At 36.5% G+C, this 20,273-nt stretch overlaps 1 protein-coding gene across 5 annotated transcripts in view; it reads right to left on the bottom strand.

Annotated features, from left to right (window-relative positions):
• Positions 1-20,273, bottom strand: part of Mef2a (myocyte enhancer factor 2A) — a 132,764-nt gene that overhangs the window by 96,506 nt on the left and 15,985 nt on the right. For all 5 annotated transcript variants that reach the window (XM_059273093.1, XM_059273105.1, XM_059273094.1 and 2 more), the window contains exon 2: positions 7,547-7,599. The gene's annotated coding sequence lies outside the window, so the exon portion shown is untranslated. The remainder of the gene's footprint in view (positions 1-7,546; positions 7,600-20,273) is intronic.

Raw genomic sequence — 20,273 nt, 5'->3', positions numbered from 1 at the left:
CGTCTTGAAAAAAAAACAAAAAAAAAGAAAAGGTAGAACAAGGGAAGTGTTTAGTATTGGTCCTGCCTAAAATTAAAATGTCAAAATACCACTTTTCATAAGGTATTTATTTCTTAAGTTTTAGGTTAAAAATTCAATGTATCAAAATACAAAAAAAAAGATTTGTTTAGGTGAGAAATTAAAAACATCTTAATTGATTAAAATATAGCATCTTTATATTTTAATTTGTAAATCTCTAATAACAGGTTATATGCCATCATATGTTTCATTTCGACGTTTTATAGTTAGAGACATTTAGAGATAAATGCTGAAAAATCACAGAAGCTTAAAGGTGAGACATTAAGTAATAGAATTTACATCTGTTAAAGAAATAACACATCATTCTCAAATAACAGATAATCCAGTGCCCCCACCCCTAAAGATGAGCTGGTCATAAGTATTGGCTAATGAAGCATCCTGAATTTGCTAGACAAATCGGAAACTTATGTCAATAATCACTCCTTCTAACTCTATAGTGTGCTCAAAGATTTTACATATGCTTCCTTAAAACACAAGTTTATTTAAAACCCATAAATTATTAATCATGACTAAAAAGACATGACTTTAAATTTTTTATCAGAATTAGTCTACAAAACAATTTTTAGAAACACCAATGAACTGTCAATGATTGCTAGTCACTCACTTCATTTCTTTTACTATCCTAATTCATTCTATAAAGCAGTACGAGAATATACTCAAAACTCTACAGGAAAGTACAAGAACTGAATATAACCATAGGGGATTTTAAGTACTTACAAATAGGCAAAATGTTACTCAAATTATTAGAAAATAGACTATGTTAACTACCCTTAATTAAACTAAAGCCCATTTACACGTAGCTTTTCATTCCCAAATTATGCCTAACAAAGAGCAATGTACTGTCTTCATATGAAACATACAGGAGACACAGAATACACATATGGCAAGTTTCAGAAAGAAAACTCTCATCCTTAGCATCAACTTGCTCTTAAAATACTTTCTCACTTGTTAATGCAGATATTTAGGGCCAACCCAAATACTTTTCAGAACAGCATAATAATTTCTAGAAAAATTGTTTTGCAAAAATTAAATTCTACTTAAAGTTAAATTATGATTTCTAAAAAGAATGATATATATCATGATTTAAATAATATATACCTAAGATTTATTTAATCAAATTGCCTCCCTAATGATCACAGATTAGTGCTGTGTCAGTTTTGGTCAGAAAGGCTTCTTTGTGCATTGGGCAGTGCCAACTGCTGAGATTCAAAACAGGTCCCAGTGCTGAGAAAAAATGACTGCAAGTCTTCAGTCATAAATGCATCTCTATCACCCCTCCCAAGTCTCAAAGAACACCCTGAAGAAGGAAGGGCAAGGACGCTGAAGTTGGAGGATGTGATAGAGTGCTGTGAAACACTGTCTTCCAGACATGACATAACCACTATACTTGAGTGCACAGCAGCTGTCATGTAGGGAGGACTCAGGAGGCTCCATCCCTCCCTAAAAATTAATAGGCAGTAAACAATAACGAGGAGCAAGGGGTGCATGTGGCAATACCCCTCCCTGAGGAACTATTGACAGTTAATGGTTGCTGGAGAGGTAAGGTCTCCATGCTCCTGTAAATAAACTTCAAACCTAATGAAACTCACTGGGTCACCTAAAGCAAAAAAATGATAGCAGAAGGGGGACAAATTGAGAAGAAGTCAACAGGAGCCGGAGGGGGCAAGAAAGGATAATGGGGGTGGATATTATCAAAGTATACTATGTACATGTGTGAAAAGATCATAATGAAATCTATTAGGTATAATTAATATAGAGTAATCAAAACACCAAAAGTTTGCAAAGTTTGTTAAATTTTTACATTAACAGCTTTAATTTCCTCTGAAGAAATTTATGCCTATAGCTGGGTACTCGGGAGGCTGAGGCACGAAGATCACAAGTTCATTATCTGCCTGAACTACGAAGTGAGTTCAAGAGCAGCATGGAAAACTTAGTAAAACACTACCTGAAAATAACAAAATTAAAAAGGACCTGGGATACAGTTCAGTGCTGAAGTAGTTGTCTGAGCAGTTACAAAATTCTAGATCTACCAGCTATGGGGTGTGGAGGAAGGTGATATATGAAAGCTTTAGTATCCAAAAATTACACATTCTCCTATAGGAGCTTGTAATTGTTTTATAGTTTTGCCTTCTGTCTCAAAATGCACAATCAGTCTTTGTTTTCTGCATTATGGAAAATAAGAAAAGAAGGTACTTCTCCTAACAGACCATCTACATTTAATTTTTAAAAATCTAAGCAAAATTATCTCAAAGAAAATCATCCAAGATACACCATAATCAAATCACTAAAACACAGTACAAGTCCCCCCAACCCTTTTGAGACAGGGTCTCACTATGTAGCCCAAGTATGCTTGAAACTCAGTATGTACTTCAAGCTGACTTCAAACTCATAGCAATCTTCCTGCCTTAGCCCCTGAGATCTGGGACTACAGTCATATGTCAGCACAACTTTCTTCTTGAAGTCTTACAAGAGGCTGGAGCAATGGCTGGCTTGGTGCTTAAGAGAACTAAATGCTCTTTCTTGCAGAGAATCTGGGTTGGGTTTGGTTTCCAACACTCTCATATGGCAGCTTATCCACAACTCGGTTCCAGGGGATCTGGTGGCCTCTCTCAGCATCAGGCACACATGCAGTGTACTGCAGGTAAGACACTCATACACACAATACAAAAATAAATAAATCTTCTAAAACAAAAGTCTTACAAGCCGCCCAAGAAAAAGGTAAAAGGTCCATATAAAAGTAACAGCCAGGTAGTGGTAGCACACGCCTTTAATCCCAGCACTCAAGAGGATCTCTGAGTGTGAAGACAGCCTGGTCTACAGAGTGAATTCCAGGACAGCCAGGGTCACACAGAGACCCTGTCTCAGATAGATAGATAGATAGATAGATAGATAGATAGATAGATAGATAGAGAACAGGCTTTCTGTCAGGAACTATACAAGTTATTTCTGTAACTATTTTATAAACTATTACAAAGATAAAAAAGGACATTTTATGGCAAAAGACCCAATTCGACATAAAAAACACTAATCATATGCATCCAATAATAGAGCTTCAAAACACACGATCTGAAAAGTTAAAGAGAAACATAGCCATTTATTATATTCAATTACTAGATCAATCAGAATGTCAGGATGTATGCTTGAAGTATTAAAGAACACTCAAGTAATCTGACCTAATTATCATTTTTAGAAATCTCTACTCAAATACATTGTTCTCAGCACACATTAAAACATTCACCGACACAGTCCATTTTCTATGCCTTCTCATAAATGTCAAGAAGTTCAAATGAAGTATGTCATACAATGCATGCATGTTCTTGGAACACAACAGAGTTAAATTAGAGCCTTGTGAAAGAAATATAGCTGGAAATTAAAGTAAGTATTTGGAAATGAAATAGATCACAGAAAAAACTCACAATGTAAATAACTATGTGACACAAGGAAGAATATGAAAACAAAGGAAACAAGATTAAATGTGTGTTCATATACAAGCATGCTCTGTCCTTCTCAATGCCTACTTTTAAATCTACATTAAAACCCTTCCATGGCCTGGAGAGGTGGATGGGTAGTACAGTAGCTGCCTAACATGAGCAAGAGGCTAGGTTTAATCCCCAGCACTATAAGTAAATAATCTTGTCTCAATAAATTCCAACTTCCTTTAATGGAAAAACACACACACACACACACACACACACACACACACACACAAAAAAAAAAAAAAAAAAAAAAAAAAAAAAAAACAATGGAATTTGAATTCTTCACAAATATTTCCAGAAAGAAAATAAGACGTGCATTAACCTAATAGAAAAACAAAGACTGGGAGCTGGAGGGATGGCTCAGTGGTTAAATACTTGCTCTGAAATCATGAGGACTACCACTGAAAACCTACCATCCATGGAGCAAGCCCAGCAGCCATCACAGAGTAAAAAGCAGGACTGCTGAAGCTTGCTGCCTTCTCAATCTAGCCATGAGGAAAGGAAGAGAATCTGCCTCCAACGAATAAATATAAACTGACAGAGGAAGCCATCTGATGGCCTTTACTGGCCTCTGCTTAGGCACACAGGTGTGCACAACCACACAAAAATGCATGTGTGCACACACAGAGACACAGACAAGCACAAACACACACACACACACAAAACTTTTTAAAAAAAAATTATAAAAAATCTCTACAAGCTAAGGTTTTTTTATAAACACAAAAGAAAAAAAGAGTTAACAAAATGTTTCAAAATGAATCCAGTAATAAACAAAGATAACCATACAGGGATTACTTCAAAAGCTCATGATTAGTTGTTTCAATGTGCTAAAATTAACATACCTGACAATCACATTGAAATATTAAAAAAAAGACAAACAAAAATAGATATCGCAATAAACTAAAAAAACAGTTAATAAAACTCTACCACCCATTCACAATAAGGAAGGAATGACCAACTGGAGCTGGTAAAATGGCTGAAAGTGTTCTAGCTATAATCAGGAATAAGGGAAGGATGTTAGTTCTCACCATCTCTGTTTAACACTATGCTGGGATCATTAGTCAAGGAAAATAAAGAAAGCAAAAGAAACAGACAGGTAAATTAAAAGGGAGGAAAGCAATAATCTTTACCATAAAAAGATGACCTACACAGACTACCTGAAAGTCTCTAACGCATCTAGTAGCATCAAGTTTACAGAAGACAAATTACAAACTTCAATGTTATTAGCAACAAACTGTTAGAAACTAACACTTCTTAACATTAAAAATTAGAGATTTAATGAAATAAAAAGGTGTAAGACATTTACATTGAGAAAGACTTTGAAAGGAGACTTAAAAGGAAAAAATTACCATTTGGAACACTGTGTTCAGTGTTCATTAGGAAGTCAATTCTCCCTAAATTGATCCACAGGGTAAAAATACTTACAATCAAAAATCCTATTAGCCATTTTGTAGCAACTGACAAAATACTAAACCAGAGAGAGAAATGGAAAGGATCAGAGTAGACAAAATTTTAAAATCAAATAGCAAAGCTGGGAAGTAGTATTACTTTTTGGTTGTTTTTGAAACAGATTCTCACTATGTAGCTCTGGTTGTCCTGGAACTCACTCTGTAGACCAGGCTGGACTGGAACTCACAGAGATCCACCTGCCTCTGCCTCCTGAATACTGGGATTAGAGGCATATGCCATTACAACCAGTTAATATTACTTGCTTTAGCCGAGCGGTGGTGGCGCACGCCTTTAATCCCAGCACTCAGGAGATAGAGCCAGGCGGATCTCTGTGACTTCGAGCCCAGCCTGGTCTACAAAGTGAGTCCCAGGACAGGCTCCAAAGCTACAGAGAAAAAAAAAAAAATTACTTGCTTTAATAATTACTATAAAGCTACAATAATCAAAATAGTGCAGCATTATCATAAGAATAACTTATGACAAGATCAACAGAATAGAGCAAAATCCAGAACAGGCCCACACACAATAGTGAGCTGAATTTTATCAAAGACACCAAAATAATTCAACAGGGAAAAATCAGTCCTTTTTGTTTGTTTGTTTGTTTGTTTTTGTTTTTGTTTTTTTTTTGAGACAGGGTTTCTCTGTGTAGCTTTGCGCCTTTCCTGGAACTCACTTGGTAGCCCAGGCTGGCCTCGAACTCACAGAGATTCGCCTGGCTCTGCCTCCCGAGTGCTGGGATTAAAGGCGTGTGCCACCACCGCCCTACCAGTCTTTTTTTTTTAATCAAAAGTTGCTAGAAAAATCTAATCCCCAACCTTTACCTCACACTATACACAAAAGAACTATTTTTAAAACTTTCATCAATCCCCATAACAAACCTCTAATTTCTACTCAAAATTAAAGCAGATTTGGAGAGGAAATTCCTAATCTGAGGCTCTCAAGTCAGTATATATATATATACACACACACACATATTTTTAAAGCATTTCCCACCTACTAAATATTTTAGTAATCCTAAGCGACTCTTATTTCAAATACAGTCCAGTGAGCCACAGGACTCTGCTATGAACAGGACACTCTATCCTGGAGCCAGCCTTGTGGAGGAAGCAGCAGAACACTGATCTTAACTTAAACAAGACTTCACTGGTAATGGCTGAAGTCACACAGCCATCATCAAAATAAATGGACACAAGAATGGCTACGTTCCCAAAGGGGGTTCATATCACTCTGTTCTCAACAGGCAGTAAACAAAATACATGAGAAAATTTAAATTCAAAGGTTTACAACTACCCAGGGTTTATATTCAAATAAGAGAATTGGATTTTATTATTATCACCCCCACTGCATGTAAGGAACTTTTAGACTGAAGGACACTTTGCTTCAGTTGGAATAATAAGCATTTCCTTTCTAATTTCTTAGATCACCAGCTACTACTGAATGGGCTGTTCTACAGTCAAGTTATAAGGCTATAAATATTAATATATAGTCGTAAGAAACTGATATGCCTATAACATGAAAACCAATTCTTTCTACCATTTGATTACTTAAAAAAAAAAAAAAAGCTTTTGTTAAACAGCAAAAGTATTCTCTTTAAGACAGGGTCTCATTATGTAGACAATACTGGTAGAGATCTCCTGATTCTTTTGTCCCTGTTTCTCTACTGGTAGAATTAAGGTGTGCCACTATGCCCAGCAGCAAAAGTGTCCTTGAAATGACAAAGAAAAAAAATAGAGCAAAAAAATTAACAACAATTAACAAACTTTCCCCAAGATTTTACTAAGGTGACTATCAGATTCAATCCCTATTAAATGTTTCAAATTTACTTAATTTTAAATTATCTAGTATTAATATAATTTATGCTTTTATCATAAATAAAAAGTGAAATTCAGATGAGGTTTTACTCATGAAAATATCTAAGGAACACACATCTTACTAGCTTATTCTAAGCACTAGCCTAGACCAATGCCATCAAAATAACTTAATCCATACCTTTGTAAACATGAGCTCATGAAGATAACTTAAAGCCACACAAAACACTCAATCTTCTAAACAGCCCCTAAAAGTGTTCTCTTTTTCTCTCTGACCTTCACTTCTTCTGAGGCACAGATAGACTTCCTTTGACTTTTTACTTGAAAATCTTTCCTTAGATTATTTAATTTATGTCCTCTCACCCTATTTTTTTTCCTTTTCCTATTTATTATCACAGGAAACCAGGATGTTCTACTGAAGACTGGTATTGTCAAATGAAAATTAATATATTAATTAACATTTTACATGGAGCACATGAGATGAAAAGTTCAAGGTTATCTTACGAAGGCCAGATAAAACATAAGAAAACTTGACAATATGTTCACTATTACACATTCCAATGAGACCTTACAAATTTCCTCAATAAATCTAAACTAATCTCCCAAGATAAACTCTAAAATTACTGCCATCCAAGGTCACAAAAATAGCTTGATTTTTAGTAAACGCTTCACTATGGTTACATTTCATAATATGGTAAAAGGAAAAATATCTTACTAGATATCAAGTACTCTTACATTTGATCCTTGTAGAAAATTCTTCTTTGTTCCTTTTCCACAAGGTGAAATTCCTTAAGAAAGAAAAAAGGAAAAAGTAAGGAGCTGGGTTATTATTCTTGACTCTCAGAAAATTAAACACATTTTATTATTACAAAATTCTAATACTCAATACCATTCTTGGTAGATAACTCCAAAAATAATTGCTAAATGATGCAAAGATCAATTGGCAAAAGGCATTTGTTTTACTTAGCTAATAAAATGCCAGCCAATAAAATGTGTGTCATGTCACACCCATTTTTTTTTCAGGAAATATTGCCTAAATGCTCAGTAATAATTGCAGTATGTGATTCAAAACTGAACTCCTACTTTTCCTATTCTCTATATCATATGGCATCCTTATATTAACTACACTGTGTATACAGCCTACTGAACTCATTAACTGCAACAAAAAACAAACTAGTTTAAAAGAGTTCAAATGTCGTATTGTGTTTTTAAAAGGAAAACGCACTAGAGGCAATGATTTGTGTCACCCTAATATATGTCTCTGCTCCACTACGGGATGTATACCTATACTTTCACCAGCTACCTTCTATTAAGTAAGAAAAAAATAAGGTGATGAATATACAAGGGCAAAAAATGAACAGAAAACATCACTTTCAACAATTCCGCTCAATTAAGAAAACTACCCAATGTATCACATGCATAAAGAACATCTTGGTCCTGACATTCTTGCCTGGAGACATTAGCAGGTAGCAGGCCATTTGAGTAAAAAGGGGAAAACGGTTAAGTTTTCATACAGTTGTGTTAACACAATGATACAAAAATTCATGCTTAGGTAATTCAACTAATCCCCAAGCAAATCTACTTCATCTAATGAAAATGGAGTATGTCTCTGCAGAAATCAGGTGTTAAGAATCTAACCCAGCAGTTTTAATTGTTGTGAGGTCATGATTTTTGTTTCTATTTTGAAAAGCACACATCCTTTAGAGGAATCGACACAAACTGCCAAATACTCTTTTTACATTAGCAAATTAAATATTAAACACTCAGCCATTAAAAGATACACAAAGAAGCTTCTTTTTCTTGGCAAAGGTAATAAGAAGCTTGTTTTAAAATGAAACTTTGGGCTTTTAATCTAATTTATTAAAATACAGAAAAAAATTAGTATTTGCTTTGTGTGTTATAGTGGACATAAAGGTTTACCAGCTTCTTTGAAGGTAAATAACTGATTAAATGGAAATTTAATAGATCAAAAAAATTTGCTCCTCAATTTTATAAACTGTTACCATGTTTTGATCATCTTCTCAAATAATTTTCAAAAGGCGGTATTAAGAATCAAGTTTTCATAATTCTTTCATAATGATCTAACTTCAAACATTAATTTAGTGCTGTAGACGTTATAAAATATCTAACCGACCCCCAAACTCACTGCCTCACCTAGCTAAAAATAAGATAACCCGCACCTCTGTAGTTGCTAGCCCTATTTCCCTCTACTATCCATTTATCTGAATTGCCCCTAACTGGGACTACTCACACTGCCTAAACTATCAACCCCAGTAACTTTACACTTTTACCTCTCACAGGAAATGACCATCCCCTCCGTCTTCTATAGGGATCAAATAAATGTTCAGTTAAATCACACCATCATCCAGGCCATCCCCAGGAAACCGTCACAATTATCACCACTTCAAACGAATAAAAATATTACAATTTTGCAAGTATAAACCTCTTCTATTATGCTGATATGCATTTATTTTCAATTTTTTTTGGGGGGGGGAGGTTCTCTGTGTAACCGTCTCCTGGTTGTCCTGGAACTCACTTTTGTAGACCAGGCTGGCCTCGAACTCACAAAGATCCACCTGCCTCTGCCTCCGGAGTGCTGGGATTAAAGGCATGTGCTGCCACCACCACCCAGCTACTGATAGGCATTTTAAAAGATCTATGTACACTGCTCATTTTTATATCTTCAGCAGCTAGTCAACATCTAGCACATAATTCAAAACATTCAGAATATACTTATTGAGATTCTAATATATTCCACATATTTTCTAAGTTCTAAGGATATCTCCCTACCTTTATTTCTCACCTCAAAGGATTTAAATCCTAGTAAGAAAGAACTTAACACAAGACAGATAACGAATAAATGTGGTAGGTTAACAGAAAACCATTAATAAAGATAGCAGGGAAGGAAGAACTGTCAGAGGGAAGGAACTGAAATTACAGAGAAGACGTTCAGGGAAGGCCTAATACAACACTGCAACACAGTAAGTGTTACGATGAAACAGTACTCTAATTACTTGGCATATATTAACTGATAAAAGGCCAAAAAAGTCATCAGTGTCCTATTTTTATCCTCAAGAGGAAATGACATAATAAAAAAGCAATTTCCAAAGTTACACAACTAGAAGAGTGGTGAAGTCAGGTGAACATCCAGGGACAATTCTGACTGCCATGTAAACTGGCATTACAGTTAATGCCTTAGCTGAATAAACAAGTGAAAATTTTTAAGCTATACAATTAGCTAAGACAATATAGGCTAATAACATGACTAAGAATGACGCTGTGATATACTAAGAAATAAATATGATCTCTGTTCTTTGTTCCTGAGCCCCATGTTTCACTTCTTGGAATCTCTAAAGCTGTGGTTCTCAACTTGTGGTTGCAACCCCTTTGGGGGGTCAAATGACCCTTTCACAGAGATCGCATATCAGATATCCTGTATATCAGATATTGACACTGTGACTCATAACAGTAGCAAAATTACAGTTATGAAGTAGAAACAAAAATAATTTTATGGTTAGGGTCACCACAACATGAGGAACTGTATTAAAGTGTCACAGCACTAGGAAGGTTGAGAACCACTAAGCTAGAGTGATGATAATGATTTTTTTTTATGATAATGAGATGGCTGGAGACTGGGGGAGTTCTTAGATAGCTTCCAGATGTGACTGGTCCCCCAAACAAGACCAAATCATGACTAGAATAATCACAAAATATCACCAACAGCTAAAGATGTAATAAATCATCCCTAAGTAATGAAACCCTCTAAAAACCCAAAGGACAGGCTGCTGGATACACGGGGGTCTGGAGGACAGCATGTCCAGAGAGCTCCCGTGCCTATCCACATACCTTGCTCTCTGCATCCCCTTTCGCTGAAAGTCTTCATAACACCCATCACAGACTAGCACCCAATTCAAATATTCAAAACTCAGAAAATCTTGAGCACTGACATGACTCCAGAAGCAGAAAATTTCATACCTAGTCTTCATATAACAGGTTGAAGTAATAACACTGATATACTCAAAATATTGTATAAAATTACCCTCCCACTATGTACATAAGATTATGTATCAAACATAACTGACTTCTATGTTCAGAACGGTCCCTAAGATATTGCCTTACATTCACACAAGTATTATACCATTAAAAATCTAAAATCTGAAATACTTAATCCAAAGCTTTTCAGATAAAAAATATTCACATGTACAACAGGTAAACAAAAAGAAATTACCCCCTGAATTTGGTGGGCTGCTCCAGCAAATCAATGAAATTTGTGAGGATGCTTTGGTAACCCATGCTTTATAGCCAGTTGTTCAGAAATAAAAAAACAAAACTTAAAACTGGGAGCAAGCATCTAATGTGGGGCTTAAATAGGACTGAGCCTGCAACGTGTGAAATAAAGTATCAGAAATGAATTTAATTAAGTCATCCACCTGGTTTCCACTGGAGAAGGAAATTTCAGGATATGGACTATTACCAGAAATAAAAGGACATTTCACAATACTTTGTGCCAGCTTTTTAAAAATACAAAATAATTATAAATGTTTATGAAGCCAATAATAATTCCAACAAACACGAAGCAAGCATTACAGAATCAAACAAGAAGTACATAAATCAATTATACTTCAAGATTCAAAATCCCTTAACAATAGTACATTAGTAGATAGAAAACTCAGTAAAGACATCTAACCTATGAATAATGTTATAAACCAACTTGGATAAACTGAACACTACAAACAACCGTGTTAAAAAAAGAAGTATTCAAGTACATATGTCTCCTGGTATATTCAACACAAACATATACAGGACTATAAACTTATAAAGACTGAACTAATTCAAAAAATGTTTTCTGACCAAAAACAAATTAAAATAAAGATTAATAATAAAGTCGCTGGGAATTTTCCAAATACTTGTAAGTATACAAGTCAAAGAATCATAAGGAAAAAGTATACTGAACTAAGAGATAACTAAACTATCAGATTATAAAGGAAACTAAAGATACTTGGAAATTTACAACTCCTGAGTGATATGTTAGGAAAGAACAAAGGTTTGCCATTATTTCTCACCATAAGCTAAGAAAAACAATACATTAAACTTAAAGCAGAACTAAAGAAATGGTAAGTTGAAACTGCTGAGTACATGAGGACAAATATACATCAAAGTCAGTAACACGAAGGTGACTGGTTCTTTGAAAACTCCTATCTAGACTAGTTAATAAGAAAAAAAACACAAACTACTATGTATCAATTTTTTTTTGAAAAAGCAATAGCTACAAATCCTTCAAACATGAAAAGTATATTAAGAACAATTTGGTATCAATAAATTTGACAACTTAAAAGAAGTAGAGACGATTCCTTGAAATATATAGATTATCACAGCAGAGAGACACCAAACAAACTATATTAATAACATTAGGTCTAATAAAAATTGATATCATAATCAAAAGGATTTTACCACAGAAAAAAATTCCAGATCCAAACAGAACCAGTAAAGTCATTAGTGAATTCTTTAAACATCTAAATATTTAATGTTAGTCTTATAAAATCTCTCTTAGGAAAGAAATAAGAAACAACTCTTCAATATGTTGAAGATCAGCATAAATACCCTCATATAAAAATGAAGCAAAGAGAAGAAAAAAGAAGCTATATATTATTATTACTGACGTGTACATATGCAAAGGTTCCTTTAAAAATTATCAGGCCAAATCCATCAATATATAAAAAAAGGAACATAATGCAAGTGAGGTTTGTCTCAAGGACATAAGTTGATTCAGTAGTCAAGAAATGTAATTCACTATGTTAACATCTAGGAAAAAAAATCCACTCACTTAATTTCAATGAATGTACTGAAAGCTATCTATTTATAATAAAACACCCACTCATAAAGAGAGGAATGGGAATCTCAGCAAACTAGGGATGAAGGGTAACTTCTTCACTCCAGAAAGGGCACCTATAGAAAAACCTACAACTACACCATCCTTAAAGGCAGAAACAGACCTCCCTCTTTAAGATTAGCAACAAAACAGTGATGCCCACTCTCAGCATTTCTAGTCACCATTTGGGGAGAGGCAGGTCATAACCACTGCAACTGTGCAAGAAAAACACACCCAGACTGTAAAACAGCTTCTTCGCACACTTAACATGACAACATATACAGAGTGACTAAAACTAAAAAGTGAATCTTGCAAGAGTAGGACACAAACCCAAAACTAATTGTATTTTTATATACTAATAATGGCAAATACAAAATTCAAAAATTGTTTAAGATTTATTTTTATAATATGTATATGTCTATCTATAGGTACATGCATGTAAGCAAAGGTGCCAATGGAGGCCAGGGGCTACTGGAGCTGGAATTACAAGTGGTTGTGAGCCAGAGTATGGGGGCTGAGAACCCAACTTAGATCATCTGCAAAAACAGTATGTGCTCTTAACCTCTGAGCCATCTTTCCAGGCCCAAAATTTTAAATTTTAAAATGTCATTTATTTTGGCCTCAAAAGTATAATACACGTAGACAAATTTAATAACACATGTGCAAGACTAAACATAGTGAATACTAAGAAACACTAAAAGAAACTAAGGAGGATCTAAAATAAATGGAGACACCATGCCCATTCACCTGAATATTCAATACTGGAATAACACAGAGTCTCCCTAAATTACCTACAGATTCAATCAAAATTCCAGCAAACATTCTTGTAAAAACTGATACAGAAAGAAGGTAGTGACACACACCTTTAATCTCGGGAGGCAAAGGCAGGTGGATCTCCTTGAGTTCGAAGCCAGCCTGGTCTACAAAGTGAGTTCCAGGATAAACAAGGCTACAGAAAGAAACCGTGTGTGTGTGTGTGTGTGTGTGTGTGTGTGTGTGTGTGTGTGTGTGTGTGTGTTGTGTGTGTGTGTGTTGGGGGGGATAACACCAACCATTGACATGGTGCCAAGCATGGCAGTACACACCTTTAATTACAACAATTGGGAGGCAGCAGCAGAAATTTCTGTGAGTTCAAGGTCAGCAAAGGTGACAAAGGGAGACTGTGGAGGCCCACAAAGGTTTCCTAGTGAGATCTAACCTTGCTTTCCCTAGCAAGGCTGCATTAGAGGATTGCTTGACCATGTGCATGGTTACTAGGTGAACCCTAGGAAGGGTCTACACTTGGCTGAGCTAGGGGGAGGTCTTTTACTCCTCCCCTTGGCATTCCTATAAAAAGTCCTTTTAGACGAGACAGAAGGGGCTGGTGGATATTGATCCACGCCCTCCCAAGGCTATCCTGTGTTTCTGTTTCTCTCCCCTCTATCCTTCTATCTAAATATTTCTCACTTAACCCTCCTGAAGAGTACCCTGAGGGAAACAAGTGGGAGCAGGTCTCCCACAGATGGCACTAGGAACGGGACCAGAGACTTGGAGAAAAATGGGTTGAGGTCCCACAATTTGGGCATGACCAATTATGTTGTAAAATTAAGGTGGGGGTATTATATTTTGGGGAGTAAAAGTAAAGTGGCTGAAAGAAGTCCAAGTGAAAAGTGAGGCTATGGCAAATATCTCTATCTAGGTTTCTTTTTTTCTTCTTTTAATTTCTATCTGAAAAAATTAAGGAAGAAATATAAGGTAGAATGTAGGAATATAGTGTAGAAAAAAACTTAGGGTAAGAAGGAAAAAACTTAAGGCAGAATACAGGAATATAGTGTAAGAAAAAAATTTGGGATAAGATAAGCAACAAGACAGAGGAACTATGTCCTTGATTTTCCAACTATGGGACTATGAATGCAAACTCCTGGGAAGAATTGAAGTCATGAAAAAAATACTATGAGAAAAACGGACAGAAAAAAACCTACTGTGGAAGTTTTGGGCCTGTAGACAGCTTAAATCTAAGTCCTGTGCAGCAGAGGAAAGAATTTTCCCTGAGGCAGATGCAAGTGAAATAAAACTCTTCACTCCTCTGATAGTTTCCTCTTGGCCATGAAGCCAAAGTTTAAGGAACAGAAGTCTTGGGAAAAAATTAATAATCTTTTTCTCAAAAATTGAAAACTTTTTTGGGAAAAACTTAGTAATCTCTCCCTAAAAAACTAGAAGCTTTTCAGGTCTTTCCTGCTCAGATTTCTTTCTCACCTGGAAATAATATCTATCGGTATGGGAAAATCACCTGTAATTGCTCTTGAAGAAGCAAAAAACCTCTTGAAACAGAGCAAATCCTCTCTGCTAGTCCTATCTCGCCTTCAAGCTGTTATTAGAAAATCAGCAGATGCTTTAGACCCTAGCCAGAATCCCCTGTGGCTAGAGTCTAGCGAGAGACACCCAGGAAAGCGCAGGCGGAGAGCTGAGCAGGGACAACATCCCCCCAGGGTGGGACAGCAGCTGAGGAGACGCTGCTGGCCTGAAGGCAGCAGTGGAGGCTTTGAAATCCTCCCTGCAATGAGGGAGGCAAGGTCTGAGTTCTAGCAGTAATGACAGCACGAGAAAAGCTGAGACAAATTTGACTGTACAAACAAGGCCAGCAGGAACGGCAAGAGTCGCCCACTCGACTGCAAACCCCAAATCGGTAGGTGGGGCTACGTAGCGTTCACGGCTGCGGGGGGGGGGGGGGGGGGGGGGGGCTCTTCTCTTTTCTCTCTGGGGGGAAAAAATCTTAAAAAAAAAAAAACAAAAACACTCTTTTTTTCAAGTATTCTCATTCCTTTTCACTGACCTGGTGAGGTAGGGAGGCGAAGCACCCAAGGGTTTTCACTTCTGGCAACAAATGCCTGTCTGAGTGCACAAGGACAAGTGTGACTTGCTCTGGGCACAGTATCAGGTGAAAAATCTGATTAGAGAGGTACACCTGTTAAATGGTTAGGTAGGTATCCTAATGCAAACTAGGGAAGAAAAAAATCTTCCATGATAAAAGCAGAAGCTCGATTTTGGCTTCAGCAAGAATACAGACCTATGAACGGATGATTTCTCCTGAACCCAAAAAGGCAGCATGGGAAATGTAGTTCATTCATAAGAGTGGGGTGATAATAGAGAAAGGCAGCTTGAGAAACGTAGTCTGTAACAATGTGACGATACAGAGAAAGGCAGTTTGGGAAATGAAGTCCATAACAGAGATACCAGTACTGCACTGCCCAAAAACTCTGGTTTTTTTTTTTTTTCAGTGTTCATTTTTTTCAGTTCATATTGCAGGGTTTTTTTCCCCAAAAAAGATTTTACAAAGTTTAGCCTTACCTACTAAGAACTAGAAACAGGCAAATAGCTTGGCTGTCAGAAGGCAATTAAAATGATAATACCATTTGTCAACAAGCCACTTTGAAACAGTCATAATAAATCTTAAAAAGCAGCTTTAAAAAATTAAGAAAAGAGAATTTTACCCTTAGTCAAGCTTAGAGCCACTGATAAATTAGGCTCTGACTTCAAACTCTCAAGAAAATTTCAGAATAATATCAAAGCTGACTATAAACTCCGAACTTTAAAAATAATTTGTGTACTTTCTGTCTTGTTAAAAGAAAATGTAGCCGGGCGGTGGTGGCGCACGCCTTTAATCCCAGCACTCGGGAGGCAGAGCCAGGTGGATCTCTGTGAGTTCGAGGCCAGCCTGGGCTACCAAGTGAGTCCCAGGAAAGGCGCAAAGCTACACAGAGAAACCCTGTCTCAAAAACCCAAAAAAAAAAAAAAAAAAAAAAAGAAAATGTAACAGTTCAGTTAAGAAATCTCTTTTAGATGTTTGCTAAGTTTCCTTTTGAATATAAGTTTGTAAAAAGTGTAAATGTTGAATGTAAGTATAAATTGTTTTTATTACTCCATCAATATCTGTCAGGTCCAGACAAATTAGGTAACATTAATTAATTTAAATTAAATTTAAAATCAATCACATTAGAAGCATCTTGAAGTTTTTATTACTCTTTTACCTTCAGAAATATTTGAATACTTTTTATGATAGCTTAAAATATAATTTTATGATCTCAGTGGCCCCTGGACAACTTAAGCAGTGTCATAATTAGGGGAGCTTTTCTATCTTATTCCTAAAAGTTTCCACTCTTCCTCTATTTCTGTTTAGAAAGGAGTAGGTCTCCTACAAAGGAGTAAGCCTCCCACAATCGAGTTAGTTTGTAAAAGTTTTTATAATTAGCATGGGTTTTATTGCTTTTTTTTTACTTGAATGGATACTTTGAAGTGATTTGAAATGATTGCTTTCTCCTGAGAATCAAAATAGTCTCTTGAAAATTGTATTGAACATCTATTAGGAGAGTTTTGATCCAGTAAAAGGGATTGGTGCTGCTGAGACTGCTATAATCACCTTAGACTCATTCCAAAAAGGATATTCTACCTTTATTATCCTCTACTCCTTTACTGGGAGGTGTGGCAGCTATGGAGATTTCCGTGGATGTTTGCAAGCTCTTAGTAGGGACCTGGGCCACAGCTGAGTTAAGCTCTGTACCCCCTCCAGCCAGAGGCTGGTAGCCAAAGACTGGCAACTTTCTTCTTGACAGCTTCCAACCTAAGCCAAAGTATGCTTGATGGAAAGTATATCTCCATGATGGTTAAGGAAGATCAATCAAGAAGGACAACCTAAGACAGGCACAGTCTATCTCAGGAGCCTGGGAGATCCTTTATTATATCTAGAGGGGGGAATTGTGGAGGCCCACAAAGGTTTCCTAGTGAGATCTAACCTTGCTTTCCCTAGCAAGGCTGCATTAGAGGATTGCTTGACCATGTGCATGGTTACTAGGTGAACCCTAGGAAGGGTCTACACTTGGCTGAGCTAGGGGGAGGTCTTTTACTCCTCCCCTTGGCATTCCTATAAAAAGTCCTTTTAGACGAGACAGAAGGGGCTGGATATTGATCCACGCCCTCCCAAGGCTATCCTGTGTTTCTGTTTCTCTCCCCTCTATCCTTCTATCTAAATATTTCTCACTTAACCCTCCTCAAGAATACCCTAGGGCGGGCGGGCGGGGGGGGGGGGGGGGGGGGGGGGGGAGCAGGTCTCCCACAGGAGACCTTGGCTCAGAAACAAAAAATGAAAACAACTGGCATGGCAATTCGAAACTGATAATACAAAGGCTATGGTATACTCTTTGAATACAGAAAGTCACCCACAGGGGCATGTGTTTGAACAGTTGGCCCCCAGTTGTTGGTGCTGTTTTAGGAGGTTCTGAAACATTTGAAAAGCAAGGTCTAACTGGAGGAAGTGAATATCTTGGGTTGGGTTGTGAGGCTTATAGCCACACTTCCTGTCCATCTCTCCTTCCTCATCTCCCCAGAAGTGAGCAAGCAGCCCCATACTCTTAGCACCACAGCCAAGAGTTACTCTGACCACCACACCTTCCATACCACTGGACCACAAGCCAGGAGCCAAAACAAATCCTTCCTCCCTTCTGTTGCTTTTGCCAGTTACTGGGTCAGAGTTTAAAATAACACAACCACTAAAAGAATCTTATGAATAATCAAAGATATAAGGACTTATTCTACCTGATTTTAAGACAATGTAATATAGTGTGTTCTTGTAATTAAAACACCTACACACACAAATCAGTTGAAAATAGTGAATACAGAACACTCCCCCCTCTCCCTCCCTCCCTCCTTCCCCTCACCTCTTTCTTTCTCTCTCTCATCTGATCTTCAACAGAGGTACCAGGGAAATAAAAGTCTCAGCAACAAATGATACTTGGACAAACAGACAATGACATTAATCGCCATTTACAAACATTGACTCAAAATGAATCACAGTAAACACAAGACAAAAATTCTACTAACTAGGGGCCAGTGAGATGGCTTAACAGGTAAAAGCTCTTTGCCATCAAGCCTGACAACCTGAGTCCAATAATGGGAATCAACAAGGTAGAAGAAGAGAAACAACTCTTGCAAGTTGCACACTGATCTGCCATGTGGTGTGTGTGTGTGTGTGTGTGTGTGTGTGTGTGTGTGTGTGTGTATAAGGATAAATAAAAATTAAAAGGGTATATATTTCACAAACCTTAATTTTTTCTTAATTCTGCTAAAAGGCATAGGTTTGTCAACATAGTGTACAAAAACCAGGTACCTTAAATGAAAACACTTGACAAAGATAAAATTAACCAAAACTGAAACCTGCTCTTTGAAAGAAATCACTGAGATTTTAAAAAAAAAAAAAAATTATCCATAATACAATGGACACAATTTAAAAAGGCTTATCAGGGACTGTTCTAGTTTCCTGTTTGAATTTGTTGTTTGTTATGAGACAGGATCTCACTATGTGACCCAAACTGGCCTTGAATTGGCAATCCATCTACCTCAGCATCTAGAGCATGGGGATTACAGGTGTGTGCCAAGCCCAACCTATCATGAAAATATAGAGATTTCTTATATAAAAATACAAAGAAACCAACTTAAAATAAAAGATTCATTTCACCAAAAATGTGGATAGCCAGTAAGTAAAAAAAAAATGTTAAATATTATTAATCATTAAGGATATGCAGTTTAAAGTTATAGCATGATATGTGGATATACTAATTAAAGTGGCTCAGTTTTAAAGGCAGACAATACAACACAAATAATGGGAAAACTAAAACTTTCACTCATTGCTGGTTGAGATAGTATTACACTGGAAACCTGTTGTGTGACCAGGAATCCTACTCGTTTGTATTTTCCCATGAAAATGAAAACGTATGTCTGTATAAAGAATTGTATTCATTCAAGTGTTCAGATTTTATTCATAATTTAGCTTCAAACTTGAAACAACCAAAATATCCATCAAAAGTGAATGCAGAAAATGCAACCTAGACAAAATGGAACATATCACTCAAATACAACAAACATGGATAAATTGGGAAAGCAGTCTGATGAGGGTAAGGGTAGGCAGATATCTGTAGAAGTGTCCAACCTGTGGCTTCAATGCATACCAGAAGAGCTATGAATGTGGCCCAATACTTTGGTAGATGGCATCCAAATGATTAGACGGCCCCACAAGAGTACAAACGATGTGATTTCATTTAAAACTTCCAAAAGTTTGAGTTACCAACAAAGAATATACATGATCCACAACTATATCATGAAAGCCATTCAACTCTGAAAAACTTTAAAAGAAAAAAATTAAAGAAAAAACCTGCATGTAAGGTAGTCTGAAGAAAGAGATCAAGAAGACAGTAGAGTAGAGAGAAGAATGAGAAAAAGTTAAGTAGCCTTTGCCTGTGACTTCTACTTCAATTATACATATTCTCTATTTCTGTCAAAGAAAAAAACGAACCTAGCACTATGCTGTGTAAAAAGTGACTCTGAGCACTAATTCTTTAAGAAATAAATCTCTACTGATAAGGACAAGCATTAGTGTCTTTTACAAGCATATTAAAGAAGACTCACACTTCTAATTTCTTCACCACAAGAACAAAATCCAACACTTACTATGCAGGCCTTTGTGTGAACTACAGTGTGGCTTCAAGCTCTTTCACCCTTACCATCTATTTCTGAAAAGTCTTTCATTTTAGACAAAATATGGCCTATATACAGCTCTGATTTTCA

Source organism: Peromyscus eremicus, chromosome 1 (genome assembly GCF_949786415.1).
Source record: "Peromyscus eremicus chromosome 1, PerEre_H2_v1, whole genome shotgun sequence".
In the NCBI taxonomy this organism is placed as follows: domain Eukaryota; kingdom Metazoa; phylum Chordata; class Mammalia; order Rodentia; family Cricetidae; genus Peromyscus; species Peromyscus eremicus.
Note: the sequence above shows the minus strand (reverse complement) of the source record. Positions and strands in the feature narration are given on the sequence as shown.